The following is a 19,346-nucleotide window of genomic DNA, read 5'->3' as shown; positions in this document are numbered from 1 at the left end:
ACCCGGCCAGTAGTCCAAGCATTATTTAAGGTCTATTTGGAATTGTGTTTGAGAAATAGAATTTTTGAGTCAAAAAACCTTTTTTCGTAAAATCTTATGCCAAAAGTGAGTTTTGTCAATTTTTGAATAAAAAAGTAAAAAAGTACTTTTAATTTTTTTTTACCAAATATGCCAGCTTTTGTTTGACATAACTTTTTAAGTAGTAAAAATACTTTTTAATCTCTTTAACGCAATCCTAAAGAGACTCTTACTTGCCAAATATGCATAGACTAATTTTACATTTTTCTCAATAATTTACAACCTGTACATGTGAAATTATCTTATGTCCGAACAGAGTTTTCCTTTAAACTGGGTTAGATGAACTTCCTTTAAAGTCTATAAAAATGACATGCCCATTTTTTTAATAACATGTGAGATGCACATGAGTTTTTAATGTTATTTATTCTAACTTTGTCCATACTATTAAAAAAACATGTGCATTACACATGTTCAAATGACACATATCATTTTTATAGATTTAGTTGAAGGAAGTTCCTCCAACCCAATTTAAAAGAAAATTCTGTCCTCTTTGTCCCCAGGACAATATCTATTAACTAATAAGCTTTTATGCATCTAGTGAGGATTGATCACATAAGCCAAACCAAAAAAAACATTTTTTTTTGGACTAACATATTTGTATTAAAAAAAAGAAAAAACCTTGAAAGTTATGTCCCTAACTGCGTATAATTGTCTTCATACAAAGTAAGAAATGGGAAGATGAAAGGGGTTATGTTTGTTAAAATAATTTTTGTTTTTTAATTTTAATTTTCTCGTTCTCAAAACAAATCACAAACAAACAACATAAACGCAAAACAATCATAAAAACTCAAAAACAATTTTCACGATTTTTTTCCTTTATTTTTCAATAGTAGGTCTATAGTAATTGGTATGGTGCTCAGGAAAGAAAAAAGGTTTAAATTATGGTAATCCTTCTAAGTTTTTTTTTCCCTGGTTTTCAAATTATTTGTAACTTTCTAATTAATTACATCTTTCATCTGTTTCAAAAAGGTAATTGTTGGAAGTCCCACATTTCTTGGGTATTAAGGAGATGAGCCATTTATAAGGGTGAGGAGAACCCTCAACTTTTGAGTTGTTAGAATCGCAATGCACTTGCGCTTGATTGCATAGATCGCATTGCCGTAAATTAAATTAGTTTCGCGGATAGAAACAGAAACGGAAGAAAAAAAAAATTAAACAAAAATAAACAGAAACATAAAATAAACAAAATAATAAATAATAAAAAAAAATAATGAACAAAACAGAGCAAAGAAAGAAAAATAAATAAAATAAATAAAAGAATTATAAATAAACAAAAACAAAGAAAATAAAATAATCAAAATTGAAACAGAACAGAAACATAGAAGTAAATAGAAAACAAAATATATATATATATATATATATATATATATATATATATATATATATATATATATTTTCCGTTTCTGTTTCTATCCGCGAAACTAATTTAATTTGCGGCAGAATAACGACAATCAGTTGTTTTTTTTTTCCGCAAACAGTTTGTGTTAGACGAAATGGGAAGGTGAAGCACGCTAGACTACCGACAATCAAACAATCATTTTTCTCAGCACCCCAGAACCACAAACTCCCGGCTACACCAAACCAAACTTTCTCGGCAACACTACTCTCTCTCTCTCATCCAACTGCCACCGCTCTCTCCTCTGCTCTACAACACTACATCAACTCAGATAACCCTTCCCATGGCCAAAAGATACATTCCCATATTCTCAAAACTGGGTTCAGGCCTGGTACCAATATCTCAATCAAACTCATTATATTGAATTTGAAATGTCACTGTCTGAAATAGGCACGCCAAGTGTTTGATGAATTACCTCAAAAAACTCTCTCTGCTTATAATTATTTGATTGGTGGGTACCTCAAACATGGGCTGGTTTTGTCTAGTGAGAAGCCTGATGGGTATACGTTTTCTATGATTTTAAATGCGTCAACTTGTGGTTGTAACGTGCCTTTGCCAGTTAGTTTAGGAAGACAGGTACATGCCAGATACTGAAATCTGATATTGAGCTGGATGATGTTCTTTATACAGCACCTGTGGGGTGGCTGGCAAGCTACCCCTAAATCACCACCGTTTTTTAATTTTTTTCTCCAAACGACGTCGTTTTGGTGGCATTTTTTAAATTGATTTTTTTTTTTTTTTTTAAAAAAGGGGATTTTAGTAACTTAATCTCAAAAAATGACGTCGTTTTGCATTTTTCATCCAATTTGGCGGTGTTGGTTAACGGAGTAGCCAAATTGCGACTGGCTGGTAGTTTGGAGGCTACTTTATTACATTTTTTGAACATTGGGGGGCCAAATTACAACTAGCTGATAGTTTAGGAGGCTATTTTATATTTTTCCCATATTTTTATATTTTTAATTTTTGATACTATGTTGTTTGATACTCTGTTTGAGACACTCTTTCAACAAACTCTAGGTCGTCACTATTGATCTTTTTATTTATTTATTTTTTTAATTTTTCTCATATCATTAGCAGCGACCTTCAAGTCGCCGCTACTGATAGCCCATTAATGACGACTTTGTGGTTGCCACTAATAACATAGCAGTAGCGGCAACCATCGAGTTGCTGTTAATGGGTTATCATTAGCGGCGACTTTGAAGCCCATTTCAAACTATTTTTGCGGTGACAAAAAAGTCATTAGTGGCGACACAAAGTCGCCGCTAATGACGGGCGGCGACCCCAAAAGTCACCGCTATTTATCATTACCGTCGGATTACTAGCGACCAAAAATTAGTAGCAACATGTTGCCGCTATTAAGTAATAGCGGCGACAAAGTGCTCATTAGCTAATTTCTTGTAGTGGATCACCTCATTACTCAACTTCGCATCCCTGTAATGCAAGCGATCCAACACTCCTTTAGCATGATCACACAAGTTAGCATCTTTCCATTGAAAGAATCCACACAACTGACCAAACTATTCAAATTAGAGGTCATACAAACAGATGTTAGGCATCATATATATATATATATATATATATATATATATATATAAAAGTCGAATTACTCTCAGAAGTACCTTAATATTGCGACATGTGACGTGAACCCCTTTTTTGTAAAGGATAAACCGAATTTTTAAGGCATAATTTTTGAACCGGTTACTTAAGAGTGAATAATCCTGCATAATTCTCTCACTCAAATTACGAGCAATTTGGCAGATTTGTTGTGGATCATTGTCCAAAAGTAATGCCCTATTTTGAGTTCTAAATTCTTCAACCCTAAACCTAAAGGCCTGCAATCTGTATGAGACACCCAGTGAACTTGTGGATCGGCCAATTTATTGACCCAAATAATGCTGACAACCTTTTCGATGGCTTTTTGGGGCTCATAATGCAAAATCCAAATACAACCAGAAAGACTTATAGCCCAACGGCCCATGACCCCTAAACACGCACCCACTTTGCCAGCTAACTGCCGCGGCGTTCGAGGAACTCTGAACTCACGTGTCCCATGTCTTTCAAGAATAATCTGCGTTTTTAAACTAAATCGCAATTTTTGAGTGTTTGAGATTGCGATTTTAAAAATGCAAAATTTAAAATCGTGGAAAAATCTGCAATTTCTATAAGCTGACTAGGAGGTGCTTATTTGAAAAAGTGCGAATTTAAACCAAAATCACGATTTTTCTTAAAACAATATTTGGCGCAATATTTACCTATTTGGCAATGAAATCGCAATTATTTGCTAATGTTATCCAAACACTTAATTAATAAAAAAGTACTTTTTAACATATTTTACCAAACGCCTATGCAAATTTAAAAAATAACGATTTTAAAAACGTAATTTTTAATAACGCAATTTTTAAAATCGCACTCCCAAACGGCCCTAAATACGCCATTCCATCATCCCTCTCTCTCAGTCTACCACAAACCCTAGATAGAGGGGAGGGAGAGACCAGACGCCTCTTCTAATAATATCTTCTCTCAAGTTGTTTTGCTTCATCTCCTTTTATTTATTTATTTTTTTTTTTTTAACTTATTTATTCGGTAAAGTTTTACCCTTTGCAACGCATCAATGTCAACCTATCTTCCTGAGGAAGTGGTATTGAATATACTGAGCAGGCTGCCCCCAAAATCCCTATTCCGATTCAGGTGCGTTTCCAAATTTTGGCATACTCTCATCGGAAATCCTGATTTCTTTACCCCAAACTCTCTCAACCGATCTATTCTCGGAGATCCCGATCGTTCTGCAGAATCCGGAGGGGCAGCTGGTCTTGTACGATCTGTTAACCCATTCAAAGAAGGATGATCTTCAAATTTACGGGAATAGCAGCAGTAGGAATAAAAGATTGTTGCAAGTTTTTCCCTACACGAATTTGATGAGTTGGGAATGGATGGAGCTCAACGGCCCTAAGGTATGTCGTCTCAATTCCATGTTCTTTTGCTTGTTTTTGTTTCTAATCATTATGTTTTGCATATGCTTTCTCACCGTAGCTAAGAGCGAGCACTCTATGCAATGACAAAATCTATCAACTTTGCTTTTGATACATGTACTTCGATTTTCCTGAAGTCTATTTATTGAATCAATTCAATCATTGGTGTGGATGATTGAAATAGGAAGTTCATGAAGTTTACTGCCCTAGAAGACTAACCTCAATCTTTTAAAAAACTAATATGCTAATAAATTGTGAAGTGATGCTACTTTTTGTACTTGTTAATACCATAGAAACCATTAGGAACTAACTATGACTAGTGTTGGTGTGTTTTCTGACCTGTGGGCTGATTCACAATTGTAAAAGACTAAGAGGTTAGGCAAGGGTCGGCATAAGATAGCTCCGATATCTACGATAGTTATCACCCTTTTGATGGATAACTTAATTTATAAATGTCATGCGGTTTAAATAAGGTCTCATTATTAGACTGAGGAGTTGTGATTCAGAGCCCGCACGCCGTGCAGGAAATTTTTCTTTTAATATTTTAATGCAAAAAAAAAAAATTTTTTTTTGCACTGGCGTGCTTAGCACGTCACGTGCTCTTTTACTTCACCTTAGACCGAGTCATGATGGCTATTTCCCCATGTCCCCCTATATCCATAGATTAGGGGTGGTGCTAGCAGGCCAGGTAGTATGTGTCAGCAAAAGTGTGCTATTTGTATTCCTCGAGCCAAGGAGTTGATGGGACATTGGTCATGTCGGAGTACTGTAGACCAACAAGCGCATTGTGATCGTACCACTGAATTTGAGATAATTCAAATATAGGCTTTAAATGTGTGTCTAATCAATTAATGACAATGCCTTTGGGAACTACGATGACAGATGGGATTTGTGTGGCAATCGTGACTGATGATAGGATTTGATCTCCTTTTTAGGTGGTGTTTGGTAAATGAGTTGGCCTAGACATTGTAGTTGATGTAGATTGATGTGAAAAAAAAAGTAAAAATGTTTGATAAAAAAAAAAAAAAAAAAAAAAGGTATGAAAAAGTGAAAAAGTTTTGTTTTGTAGTGATTTTTTTATTTGAATAATAATAAAAAGTGAATGATTTGATATAAAAAGTGAAAAAAGTTAGAATGTTTTGATGTTGATTTTTTTGAAAAATGGCGATGAATAGTAATGAGGGAACCCTAACTCTTTACCAAACAGAGCCTGATGGTGTCGCCTTGTTGGCTAAACTTGATTCGGGGGCCAGATCAGTGATCGAGCCTTGAATTAGAGTGTTGTTGATGGGGGCCCCGATCGCGGGTGGGCTTTAACTGGCTGGCTTCTTTGTTAGCAACTTTGGCTGATCATGAAGCTTTATCTTGATTTCTTTTGTTTTCAAACCAGAGTGATATAATCAGACAAACAAAAATGTTCATGAAGCTTTTAGATATTTTTACCTTTTAAGAGTAGATATCATTAACTGTTATCTTCATAATATATGGCACTTAGTTGGAAATGTTGGCAACTGTGTCACTTGAAAGCTAAGGGAAGAAAAAAAAGATGAAAAAGATTGTTTATCTACTGCTACATCTCTTGAGAGCGAAACTGAAAATTATTCTCATATATGTTTCTTTATTTCAATTTCCTTAACACAAGCATCATTGAGTTGAAAACCTTACAATTGTTGGACATATGCATAGTATTCCTCATGATGATCTTTGCTAAGTATTAAAATATTTATATTTTCAACCCTTATGTTTTAATCATTTGGTTTTAGTTAATGAAGTTATTTTAATTTATTTTTGTGTTTTCCATACTTTTGTAGGCGTTTGGAAGAAAATGAAGTAAATATAAAAGATTTGAGCTCAAAGAGAGAAGAAGGGCAAAATGGAAGCCCCCTGACAATGCGATCGATCACAAGCAGACCTGCGATTGAGCACAGTACCAGAAAGACACAGCACGAAGCAGGCCATGAACGATCGAGCGCACGACAAAAAAGGATCGATCGCAGACCTGTGATCGAGTGCACACGGGTTGCAATCGATCGCACCCGTGCGTAGGAGACACATCAAGTGGTGGCTAGAATGTCTTTCTTTCCATATTAGGGTTTTCCAACTCCCAATTGTAATAGATTTTGAAACCTTACGAAATCTCTAGATTTACTACTTTGTCAAGGATTTTTAAAGCCTATAAATAGACCCTTAAGTCTTTAGAATAGGTATGCTTGTAAGGAGAAGAAGTGGAGCTCCTCAAGTTCAAGTTTCGGGTTTATTCTTTTCCTTTATTTTATTTTATTTTATGAAGATGATTAACATAAATTTTATGTGTAGCTAAATTATTTAGTAGGGCTAGATTGAAGCTCTAGTTATGTTTTGTTGATAATTCAATATTGGCGCCTTTGTGATGATCTTGTTATGATGTTTAACTTGATTAACACCTAGTTTCATGAATTCCTCATATGTGTGCTTGATTAACATGTGCATGTGGTATGGATTAGTTAAATCAATTTGGATGACCGAGTCCTAGGTTTAACATAAGTAACAAAATAATACACATTGCGATTCTTGGGTTAATTAACATGGGGAATCGGGAGTAGACACCTATGCTCTAGGCTTCATGTGTTTGTCGATTTTGACAGTTATTATGTTTTCTTAAAGAACAATTTAGTAGACACTCATGTTACATTATTTAAGAGAAAAGAATTAGAGTAGACACCCATGACTAATTCGTTGTTTAGGAAAATCAATAGCTTAAAGAGTAGACACCAATGCCATTAAGTTGACAAACATTAGATATTCATAACATGATCAAAACATTGACATATTGATATATTAGCTAAATATAATTAGTGGTGGATATCAAAGCCCTACTTTTTTATCATTATGAACTCAACCCAATCTTTATTTTAGTTTACTATTGGAATTGATTTTAAGCAAGATTCAGCAATTCTCGTGGGAATGACCCGTATTTACACACTATACTACTATGTTGACCTCGTGCACTTGCGGATAAAACATCCAGTTGTTTGCCTATTAATTTAGGTAGGTAATTGTGAACAACAATCTTCACTAACTTTGCTTGCATCCTTTGTTCAACAGATGCATTAGGAGTATTATTGGACGTTTGGAAAATATGAAGAAGGTGCTTGTTAGAGTAATTCACAGCAATGTTTTTTTTAAATTATTAATAAGATGCATCTTATCAATGTATTTTTATTTAATTATTTCTCTTTCAATTGAAGTAAACTATTTTTGAATGCTAAAATCTCTCAGCTATATATAGTTTAATTGCCAGGATGATTGGGTTGAGTTCATACTACTATAGTTTGGGTTGCCAGGATGAGCCAGCCAACTTTTGATTGTGCTTCCTTTCTACTTCACTCCTTGTTAGCTTCCGATCTTCTTCATTTAAGAAAAACACGATGGGGCTTTGAATAAACTACTCATGTAGAAAGGAAGCACATGAGTAGTTTGGGCTTGATTTCTATCATTTTCATAGAAGGAAATTGGTCACTTATATCAGTTGCTTTGATATAAAAGAATATATACAAATTATGATCGCTACCCCAACAAGACAATTGAGTTTTGGAGGACTCTAGTATTTTTTACTTTGGGCTTGGCTTTATTTTTATGCCTAAAATTTATTAATTTTGGCAAACAATACCATAATTGTTGTGCACTACATTATATCAGTAAAATAAAATATAGACCATGAAATGATTTCTTTTCATTTCACTTGAAATTGACGATCCTATTCCGTCAAGTTTTCTCCATTTTATATTTTGAAATCTTTGTGATTGCCGGGGGCTTTGTTTGAACAGAGTTTACGAGTATTTTTTAATTACTCGTAGGTTTATTCTTACTGTTTGGGCTAGTGTTTAACAGATTTCATGTAGGCTCTCTCATAAATTATTGTTCAAATTGCTAGGCAAAAAATTGACGGAGATCTCTAACAATTTGGGTAGCAAATTGCGCTTTAAATTGTCAGTATACAATAGAAAATAGTGGTTTTATCTAGCAAGGTTCTTGCTAGTTTCTAGCACTTTTTCTCTCTCTCCCTTTTTTTTTTTTTTTTTTTTTTTTAAAAAAAATTTAATCTAGTTTCTAGCTCGTTTGGTCTAGTTTAGGCCATTTGGCCCGCTTCTATTGAATTTCTTCAAGTTCTATAATGAATGTGAAGTGTGCAACTGTGTAAGTATTAGAAAGTGTCTCAATTTGGTTGAAAAACAGGTTTGTTCACTTTCTAGGTAAATCCTATTAAAAATTTTAATTCTTTTCACATATTAAAGTTAAAATTCCAGTGAAAAAACCTATACGGGGAGAATTTTATCCAAAAAGAAAACCTAAGCATAGAAAATTAAAAGAGAAAGAAATTAGAAAGTCAATTTGAAAGTGCAAACAAGAAACTATTTTCTGCTGCCAAGTCATGCCATGAATAAGTGAAGAAAGAGGGGCTGAGAAATATGGAGAAGAGCACTAATGAGAGGAAAAAACAAATAGGGGAATGTTCAGATATCCTTTCAAAAATCACCCTATTGAGAATGTTCTCTTTAAACTTTAAATTTTGATTATGTTTCCTCCCCAAACTTAAAAAAATTGTCAATGTTCCTCTCAATGGCGAAACTATCCTTAGTAAAATAAAAACAAAAAATACTAAAAGTTCTAGAAAAAACCTAAAACTAAATAAATAAATAAATCCAAAGTGGTAAATTTGATTTTTTTTTTTTTTAAAATCCTATGTTTAAGAAAAAAATTTAATTTTTTTTGTTTTTTAATAACTTTTTAAATAAAAATTTCCGTTTTAAACAAATTAACAATTCTCATTTAAGAAAATAAAAAATTTCTAAAACAAAATTAAAAAATAAATAAATAAAATTTTCTGTTAAAAAAAATATTCGTTTTAAAAAATATTCATTTTTTTTAAATTAAAAATTTTTAATTTTTTAATTTTTAATTTTTAATTTTTTATTATTATTATTATTTTTTAAATTTATGGAGGTATTTTTGTCTTATTGAGAAATATATATGCGCAATTTTATCTTTTTGCTAGCTTTAGGGGGGACATTGACAATGTTTTGGTAGTTTGGAGGGGACATTGTTAAATTTTGTGATAGTTTGAAGATAGTATGTGGACTTTACCTAAACAAATAAATTAATCAGTGGGCGCGAGTTATGGGTCATGGGCCATTGGGCTAAGTCTTTCTGGTTGTATTTTTTGATATTGATTTGGATTTTGCATTTTGAGTCCGAAAAAACCATTGAAAGGCTTGTTAGCATTATTTGGGACAATAACTTGGGCCGATCCACAAGCTCATACAGGTTGAGTGCCATAAGGGTATGAGATTGCAGACCTTTAGGTTTAGGGTTGAAGAATTTAGAACCCAAAATAAGGCATTACTGTTGCTAGCAATTTGAGTGAGAGAATCATTTGGGGCACATGGAAGTAGAATCATCATAACAACATGCGATCAAAATGTTGCATTGGATATGCATGCTAATGCAACTCATCTTATAAATGAGTTACCCGAACAATATTGTTGGTCGCTATTTGTAAAATATGCATTCCACAATTGTAACTTTGTTGCACGTCTAGCGTGAGAATCAATAGAAAGACAAATCGTAAAAAAGTGTGAAAGCCTGCCTTTAACAATTAAGGCGATTGGGACTCTCTTGTCATCTAAATTAGATATTGAAGAATGGAATAAGGTATTGAGAAGTCAATTATGGAATTTATCAATGGAGGAGAGAGATGTCCTTCCTACTCTAGGATTAAGTTATAAATATCTTTCGCCACATCTAAAGCGATGTTTTGCATACTACTCCATATTTCCAAGGGATTATGCTTTCGAAAAAGATAAATTAATCTTATTATGGATGGCGGAAGGTCTTTTGCCACAACCTCAAGATAATAAAACAATGGAAGAAGTTGGTGATGAGTGCTTCCGTACTCTTGTATCAAGATCATTATTCAAACAATTAAGTGGCAATAATTATACAATGCATGGTCATGTTTACACTCTAGCAAAATTTATATCTAAATAATTTACTCTTAAGCTTTGGAGAAGATTCTTGTTTTGCAATTGAAAGCAAGATTCGCCATTTGTTGTATTTCCCACAAGGTTTTAATATTAAGAAGTTTGAACCTCGTAAGGATGAGAGGTTGCACACTATTTTTAGGGATGATTTATGCTACATGCTTGGAACCCAACATTTATCACCAATGATAAGATGCCTACAACTATGAGTGCTCATTCTATCTTACAATGAGGATATAAGTAAGTTGCCGGATTCAATTGGTAAACTTAAATATCTATATTATTTGGACATTTCTTACATTATGATTAAAAGGTTGTTTGATTCCATATGTAAGTTGTGCAATTTGCAAATATTGAATTTCCCATTGTTGTCGTCTTATTGCCTTGCCAAGAAAGATCCATAAGCTCATTAATTAACGCCATCTTGATATTATTGCAACTAATTACATGAAGGAGATGCCAAGACATTTGGGTAGACTAAAGGATCTTCAAACATTAACCAAATTTATGGTCAACAAACATAGTAAATATGGCATTGAAGAGTTAGAAAAACTTACAAATCTTCTGGAACTTTCTATTTTGGAGCTCCAAAATATTGAATTTCCTATTAATGCTAAGAGCAGAGGCTTGAGGGATATGAAGTACCTTAAGAAGTTGGTATTGGAGTGAAATGCGTGGAGTGTTGTTACCAATCCTTCAGAAATTCAAAAAATCGTACTCGATAGTCTCGAGCCCCATCCATACTTGAAAAGCCTGTTTATCAAGTACTATGGTGGTATAAGTTTTCCAAACTGGGTAGGGGATGCTTCATTCTCTAATATAGCATCTCTTCATCTAGAAGACTGTAAGGAGTGTTGCAGGTTGCCCCCACTTGGGCAACTACCCTCTCTGCAGGACCTCTCTATTGTTGGGTTAAATGGAGTTGTTATGGTGGGTCTTGAGTTTTATGGCTACGGATCTTCTTCAGTAAAGCCATTTGAAGCCTTAAAAGTTCTAAGGTTCAAGTATATGTCGAAGTGGGAAAAATGGTTTCCCTTTGACGATGACAACAGACGTCGAGCTTTTCCTAATCTCAGAGAGCTTGAAATTTATCGTTGTTGTAAGCTAGCAAGAGGAATTTATCGTTGTTGAAATTTATCGTTGTTACAAACTTCTTCCTCTTTTTTTCCCAATAAAATTGAAACCAATCAAAGTTAACAATATCATGAATTCATTCTGTCTTCAATTCATCCCAATATGATTGAGATCAACCAAAATTTAACATCATTGTAAAGAGATTGCCTTGGCCAATTCTTTCGTCGAGGACCAAGTCTTACATTTTGATGTTTATACAATACATGAAGTTTTCAAAATGTGTTTGTTTTGTTACATTTAATAGTATATATATTATCACATAATTTAAAATTTAAATGACGTGGCAATTGTATGAAATGAATGGCATTTACCAACTGGTTGACTCCAAGAACTTTCAAGCTAATTTCTGTCAGATATTAATGGTGTGGAAAAATCATTCGACCAATGGAATCCAAAGCTCACGTATTAAAAGTTGCTTTATCTTTTTTTCTTTTTGTACGCGCACAACCGTGGGTCGTTTATCTCTATTGGTGATTTGAAGACTCTTTGCGGATAGCCCATCCTTTGTCCGATTTTGGTTGCTTTATCTTTATTTATGCATTTTCACTTGGATATGGGCCTCTCCACTATTATTGATCTTCTTTTCATAGATTGCCATCTCTTTTTTTTTTTTTTTTCAAAGGCAATGGCAATGTCCATGAAATTTCTTTATTTCTTTTATTCATATTTAGCTTCTATATTGTAATGCGCGCATATGATCCTCGAGAAGATGATAATTGATATGTATTATAATTTATTGTATATGATCAATAAATTTAGAATATATTAAAATCCGACTCATAATATATAGCACCCGGGCAATATTCTTCTATTACTAGCTAGCTGCTCAATCTTTCTTGAATTCATCTTAATCAATTGAGATAAACCAAAATAACTTTGAAAAACATATTCAATTAATATGTTTGCATCTATTTTTTGGTTTAGGCATGTATAAATACAAAACTTGGCCGACTAAATTGACGTCAAACACCCACCTTCATTTCCTTTGATTTCCTCCAACATTGCAAAGAAGAAACACGTGGGTAGGGCCGTATGGGTCCATTACTGTTTTTGTTTTCTTTCGTGAGCATGTTTCCTATATATATACCTTCTTCAGTGTAGAAAGCGTTAGATAGCTTGCATTCCAGTCTCATTTTGCTCTCACCTTCCTTCGTTTCCTTTGATTTGCAAAAGCACAAAACATGGCTGAGATTGCAGGCATATTTCTCTCTCCCTTCCTCCAAGTGTTTTTTGAAAAAATGGCGTCTCCCGAATTCATTGACTTCTTTCGGGGACGAAAAGTGAATGATGGACTCTTAATGAAGCTGAAGATAAAATTGTCGTCCGTGAATGCAGTGGCTGAAGATGCGGAGGACAAGCAATTTACAAAGCCTGATGTCAAAGTGTGGCTTGATACGCTGAAAGATGTTGTCTATGATGCAGAGGACGTCTTGCATGAGATTGCTACCAAAGCCCTACAACGCAGGTCGGATGCTGAACTTGGAACGTTTGGATGTAAGGTACGTAACCCCATCTCTACTTGTCCTTTTGCCAAGAAGGTAGAAAAAAGGATAGAAGAGCTACTTGACAAACTGGATTTTCTAGTAAAACAAAAGGAGAATTTGGGCCTAAGAGAAGGTGTTGGAGTTGGTGGGAATCCATCAGAAAGACTGCCCACGACTTCTTTATTTGAAGAATTTAGTATTTATGGAAGGAATAATGATAAGGAGGCGATAATTAACTCGCTTCTCTCAAATGATGCGAGTGGCGAGTGACCGTGAAGTAGGTGTGGTTGCCGTAGTTGGCATGGGAGGAATTGGCAAGACCACCCTTGCTCAATTAGCATATAAGGATAATAGGGTGAATGAGAACTTTGACCTAAAAATATGGGTTTGTGTATCGGATCCATTTGATGTGTTCTTGGTAATAAAGTCAATTTTGGAGGTAGTAACTCAGCCACCTTGTAATGTTAATAATTCGGATCAGCTTCAAATTAAACTCAGGGAGATGTTGTCAGGAAATAAATTTCTACTTGTTTTAGACGATGTTTGGGATAAGACATATCCCAAATGGGAGAACTTAAGTAATGCTTTAAAATTTGGGGCACAAGGAAGTAAGGTATCGTAACAACATGTGATTTCGAAGTTGCAAGAGTCATGCACACTAGTGCAACTCATCATATAAAAGAGTTATCACAAGAAGATTGTTAGTCACTATTTACAAAATATTCATGCCGTGATAGTAACTCTAATGAATATCTAGAACTAGAAGCAAAAGGAAGACAAATCGTAGAAAAGTGCAAAGGCATACCTTTAGCAATTAAGGTGATTGGGGCTCTCTTGTGGTCTAAATTAGATGTTGATGAATGGGATAAGGTATTAAGAAGTGAATTATGGGATTTACCAACTGAGACCGGCATCATTTCTGCTCTAAGATTAAGTTATAAATCTCTTTCGCCACATCTTAAACGATGCTTTGCATTCTGCTCCATATTCCCAAAGGATTATGCTTTAAAAAAAAAAAATCAATTAGTCTTATTATGGATGGTGGAAGGTTTCTTGCCGCAACCCAAAAATAAAACAATGGAAGAAGTTGGTGACGATTACTTCCTTGATCTTGTATCAAGATCATTATTCCAAAAATCCTATCGCAATAAATATATAATGCATGATCTTGTTAGTGATTTGGCAACATTCATATCTAAACAATTCACTTTAAGCCTTGCAGATGATTGTCCTCCTGAAATTGTAAGCAACACTCGCCATTTATCTTTTCATAAGAATTTTGCAAGCTTTCAAGAGGCTAAGAGATTGCACACTGTCCCAAGATTAAATTTATTGAGTGGCTACGTATATGGAACCCAATTTCCACTACTAACGACAAGTTGCTTACAAGTGCTTAGTCTAACTCACTATATGGACTTAATTGAGTTGCCAAATTCAATTAGTAAACTTATATATCTACGTTATTTGAGCATTTCTAGCACTCGGATTAAAAGGTTGCATGATTCTGTTTGTAAGTTGTATAATTTACAGACATTGAATTTATCATATTGTTCTATTCTTGTAGCATTGCCAAGAGATATGTATAAACTCATTAATTTACGTCATCTTGGTATTACTGAAACTCGCAATATAACGGAGATGCCAAGACATCTTGGTAGACTAAAAGGTCTTCAGACATTAACTAAATTTATGGTTGGCAAAGATAGTGGATGTGGCATTGGAGAGTTAAAAAAACTTAATCTTCTGAGAGGATCACTTTGTATTAAGAACCTCCAAAATGTTACATCTCTTACGGATGCTAATGACTTAAACTTGGTGGATAAGAAGTACCTTGAGGAGTTGGAATTGAGCTGGGCATATTCTTGTAAGTTGTATAATTTACAGACATTGAATTTATCATATTGTTCTATTCTTGTAGCATTGCCAAGAGATATGTATAAACTCATTAATTTACGTCATCTTGGTATTACTGAAACTCGCAATATAACGGAGATGCCAAGACATCTTGGTAGACTAAAAGGTCTTCAGACATTAACTAAATTTATGGTTGGCAAAGATAGTGGATGTGGCATTGGAGAGTAAAAAAAACTTAATCTTCTGAGAGGATCACTTCGTATTAAGAACCTCCAAAATGTTACATCTCTTACGGATGCTAAGGACTTAAACTTGGTGGATAAGAAGTACCTTGAGGAGTTGGAATTGAGCTGGGCATATTGGTCGAAAGATAATACTGTAGTAAGGCAAATAGTTGTCTTAAATAGTCTCCAGCCCCATTCGAACTTGAAAAGTCTCACTATTAGGGGCTATGATGGTAAAAGTTTTCCGGACTGGGTAGGGCAACAGCCTTCTTTTGAGAAATTGGAAATACGTGATTGTCCAGAAGTTGAGTCATTTACTGAAGGGGGATTGCCTTCCAATCTAAACGAAATTTCCATCATCTTTTGTGATAAACTCTTTGTGAACCGAATGGGGTGGGGTTTGCAAAAACTCCAGTGTCTTAGAAGATTCATGCTTTGGGACGCAAAAACCGATGTGGAGTCCTTTCCAAATGAGGAGTTGTTTCCTACCAGTCTTACCCATCTTTACGTCCAATTCTTTCCAAAATTGAAATCTTTGGACAAGAAGGGGCTTCAACACCTCACTGCTCTTGAAGAATTGCATATCTCGTCCTGCCCTAAGCTCGAGTGCATGCCAGAAGACGGGCTGCCTGCCTCCCTTTCTACTTTAAGGATCTTCGAATGTCCTTTGTTGGAGAAAGAGTGGGGAAGGAAATAAGGAGAAAAATGGCGCAAGATTGCTCACGTCCCCAACAAATATATTCATTACCACGTACGGATTGAATGAGCTATAATTTATTGTATAGCAAGGTACTTTCCTTTTCGGCCAGCTATAATTTATGAATATACCGTTTCTATTTTAATTTTTCTTAGCTACTACCTCTGATGAAACACATTGCCTTGTCCTCTTCTTTATTCTTCCTTTATTTTTGTTTAATAATTCTGTTTTGATTTGAATTCATTTCTCTAATTTAACCCATCCAAATTCAGAAAAGAATTAAAAGTCTAAAAGAGTTCAAATCAGTTGGGTTCTATCTATCTAAGTGGTGTTTTGCATTTTGGGCAGGTCATCCGAAATGAAATGGTCAAATGCTGTCATTCTCTTCCAATAGGCTTTGTTGATTGTGCCGGATCAAACTGGGTTAGGGTTAAGGGTACTATCCTTATATTTTCGTTTAATAATTATATTTTGATTTGAACACAAATTTCCAATTTAACCAATCAAAAATCAGAAAAGAATTGAAAGCCCAAAAGATCTCATATTAGTTGGGTTTTGTCTTTTGAGCAGGTAATCTGGAGTGAAATACAAGTTGTACTTGTGTGCTCAAGGCCTTGCTACAGATGGTCAACTGCTCCTAGGCATTATTTTCGTATCTTCTTATCAATGGGTTCCATTCTCTTCATCATCCTCCAATGCGATTTGTTAATTATGCTTGTACAAACTGGGTTAAAAGCAGTTGATTTTACCATTGGTACGAGAACTCTGAAATGGTGTAAATATTCTGTTGGGATGTCTTTTTTGCTTTGGTGGCAAGCTCCTCTGCCACAGCTGTTTCAATTGGTGGTTCAAAGGTGTATTTATTGGGCATTGTCTCCTTGTGCTCTTATGATCAATTTGTGTGATCATTTTTCCCTCTTTCTCCGGAATTTTGCACGTAATTTGGTTACTGAAGACAATTTGTCCAGCGTAAATGGGTTGATTTGGAATTGATTGTTAAAAGTCTCCACGTTACTGTCAGGTACTTTCTCTGTTCAACCAGCTAATTTCTCTCTTTGTTGAGGATAAAATGCTTTGCCCAATTTTTTATTCTTCCATTATTTTTGTTTAATAATTCTGTTTTAATTTGATGCCAGTTGTCTAATTTAATCCATCAAAAAAAAAAAAAAAAAAAAAACTAATTAAAAGCCCATAAGATTCTAAATCGGTTGGATTCTGAGTGGTGTTTGCCTTTGGAGCAGGTCATTTAGAATGAAATACAAACTCCACTTGTGTGTTTTCATGGATTCGGTAGCAGATGGTCAACCACTCCTACTCTGTGTCGGAGTGGCTTAATGGCAACTCATGTTTGTTGACATTTTGAGTTTAGAAATCAATTCAATTAACATTGGACAAGCTCAATCTTGATTTTGCCATTTGAGTTGTACAATGTTTTTGGTAGGTGAAAAACGTTTTTGGGTTTTATTATTAAACTTATTTATGGTTAAGTTCTCTACCAAAACATCTTCTTTGCAGAAGGTTGACTTAAGGAGTCTGGAGATGGCTGCTTTGTGGAGATATTGGGGACACTTTAAGCTTGTGAGTTTTTCTAATAGGAGAAAGTTACTTGTTGATCTGTTGCCACTATTGAGTCACTTTTTTTGTGTACTAGCATATTGGATTGCTAGGAGCCTAGGTGGATGCTAGCCCAACCCATCAAAAGAGCAACTAGTTGATGTTGTTCAGAGGCATTTCATGTCACATGTACTTGCAAAACTGGTTGCTACTCCCTTTTTCGTGTACTTACAATGTTAGTTCAAGCAGCTTTTTAGTAGTAGATAGCATTATTCTGTTATGAAAAATGAAAAATCCATATTTCTGGTGGTGAAGCAAATGGACGACTTGCAGGTCATTTTGGGGTTTGTTCAGGCTGCAATTGATTGAAGACTGTGCAAATGACCTGGAGACAAATGGGGAGATCTTTGAATTTGGTTGTCTATGCCAACTGATGATACTGGTACCTAAATGTCCACTTCCCTCTGCCGTGATGTTTGTAACAATTTATCAGTGGCTTGTTTATGTCTATCACTCTATCATTTTCGGTTACAGAGCTCGTGACCAGACCTCTAAAGAAGATCTTTGTGGCTTTCTTTCCAAACTTGGTTGAATGTACTGCTGACTTGAGGAAGTAGGTTTTTAAAGACCTCTTCATCTGTGCTGGATGGGCTTAAGGGAAACTGATGTTTGTTGACATTTTGAGTTTAGAAATCAATTCAATTAACATTAGACAACCTTTATGTTGTGAAACTATATAAATGCTAAGTTTTTGCTCCTGAATATATTCTGAGGTTATGGATTTTTGACATGATCTTGGCCTTTGTACTGTTGCCCAAAAAGTCAGACAAACCAAATCAAAACTGCCTGCAATGATCACTATCTCTATAGTAGTAGTTATAACAAAACGTTTCATGCACATATTGATCATAAAGTTACTACATTTACTTCAATCTATTTATTCCTTTTCTTTTTAATCATCATCGTTGAACAGTTTGCATAGAGAGTGGAATGGACTTTGCTCTGTGACATACTTGCTTCGTCATGTAGACTTTTAGCCACTTCCACCCCACTGATTCTACTCACTGGTATACTAAGAACTTGGTAAAAGAAGAAAAAGAAGACTGAAGTAATTCAGTCTTGGTTCTCAGAGCTCAAGCTAACCAGCATTGGTCAGAAGTAATCCTCCTTCTCAATTAGTATGTTCATGTTTTTTCCTAGTGGCTAATATAGGGGTGCTCTGGGCATCAGGAATTGGGGCATCACTAGCTTATTCGTGTACAAGATCTCCTCTGAAACCAAGCCATAGGCTAATTCAAATTCTTGCAAGGTAACTTCCATCTCTTCAAGGCCTGAAGTTCTTGAGCTATTCATCTAAAAAAATAGAGAAGTGTGTTTGTGTGTGAGATACTAAAAGGTGTCCACTTCTTGTGCCTAGGATGTGCGGACAAGTGTTGACATTGGCGGTGCTCTCTGGCGCAGCCGTCTACCAATACTACGAGAAGTGTACAGTGGAACAAGGAGAGAGTTATTCTTCAAAGTGATCAGAGAGAGATCTTAGACATGTATATTCTCTGACCAGAAGGCAAAACTTCCGGAGTTTGATTAGGATTTGATGGAAAAAACTACTGTTCTTACCTTGGTGTTTAGTACTGTGTTATAGGATTCATCTAGTACTATTAATTGTTACTTGGTGTTTGGTACATAGAGCTTTGAATTAACTCTATAATATGTTTACTTTGTACTGTATTTATCTACTGCCCAAGTGTTACATGAATCAATTATTAGCGCATCACATACTCTAAAATCGCTATCCGCATCCGCATATGCGGATTGTGGTTTTTGCTAAGAGATCTGATTTTGTTTATTTATTATACCATGGAAATTTAATTCACTTGACATATAGAACAAGTCAGTTTCCATAAAATCTTTCTAAGATAAGATGGATGACTTTTCT

General features: G+C 34.7%; 1 non-coding gene and 1 pseudogene across 2 annotated transcripts; both read left to right on the top strand.

Moving 5' to 3' along the window:
• Nucleotides 1-3,909: 3,909 nt before the first annotated feature.
• LOC132192261 (uncharacterized) lies at nucleotides 3,910-6,824 on the top strand. The gene is made up of 2 exons (XR_015911586.1): nucleotides 3,910-4,425; nucleotides 6,255-6,824. It is a non-coding gene; the product is annotated as an uncharacterized LOC132192261 (transcript).
• A 4,086-nt stretch (nucleotides 6,825-10,910) lies between these two features.
• LOC132176713 (putative disease resistance protein At3g14460) lies at nucleotides 10,911-18,023 on the top strand (annotated as a pseudogene). Its single transcript, XR_015911576.1, has 7 exons — nucleotides 10,911-11,562; nucleotides 12,933-13,096; nucleotides 14,612-14,945; nucleotides 15,000-15,089; nucleotides 15,186-15,948; nucleotides 16,205-16,292; nucleotides 16,427-18,023. The product of XR_015911576.1 is annotated as a putative disease resistance protein At3g14460 (transcript).
• The last annotated feature ends 1,323 nt before the right edge of the window (nucleotides 18,024-19,346 follow it).

The sequence above is a fragment of the Corylus avellana genome, chromosome 2 (assembly GCF_965113065.1).
Source record: "Corylus avellana chromosome 2, dhCorAvel1.hap1.2, whole genome shotgun sequence".
NCBI classification, from domain to species: Eukaryota; Viridiplantae; Streptophyta; class Magnoliopsida; order Fagales; family Betulaceae; genus Corylus; species Corylus avellana.
This window is presented reverse-complemented; position numbering and strand designations above follow the sequence as displayed.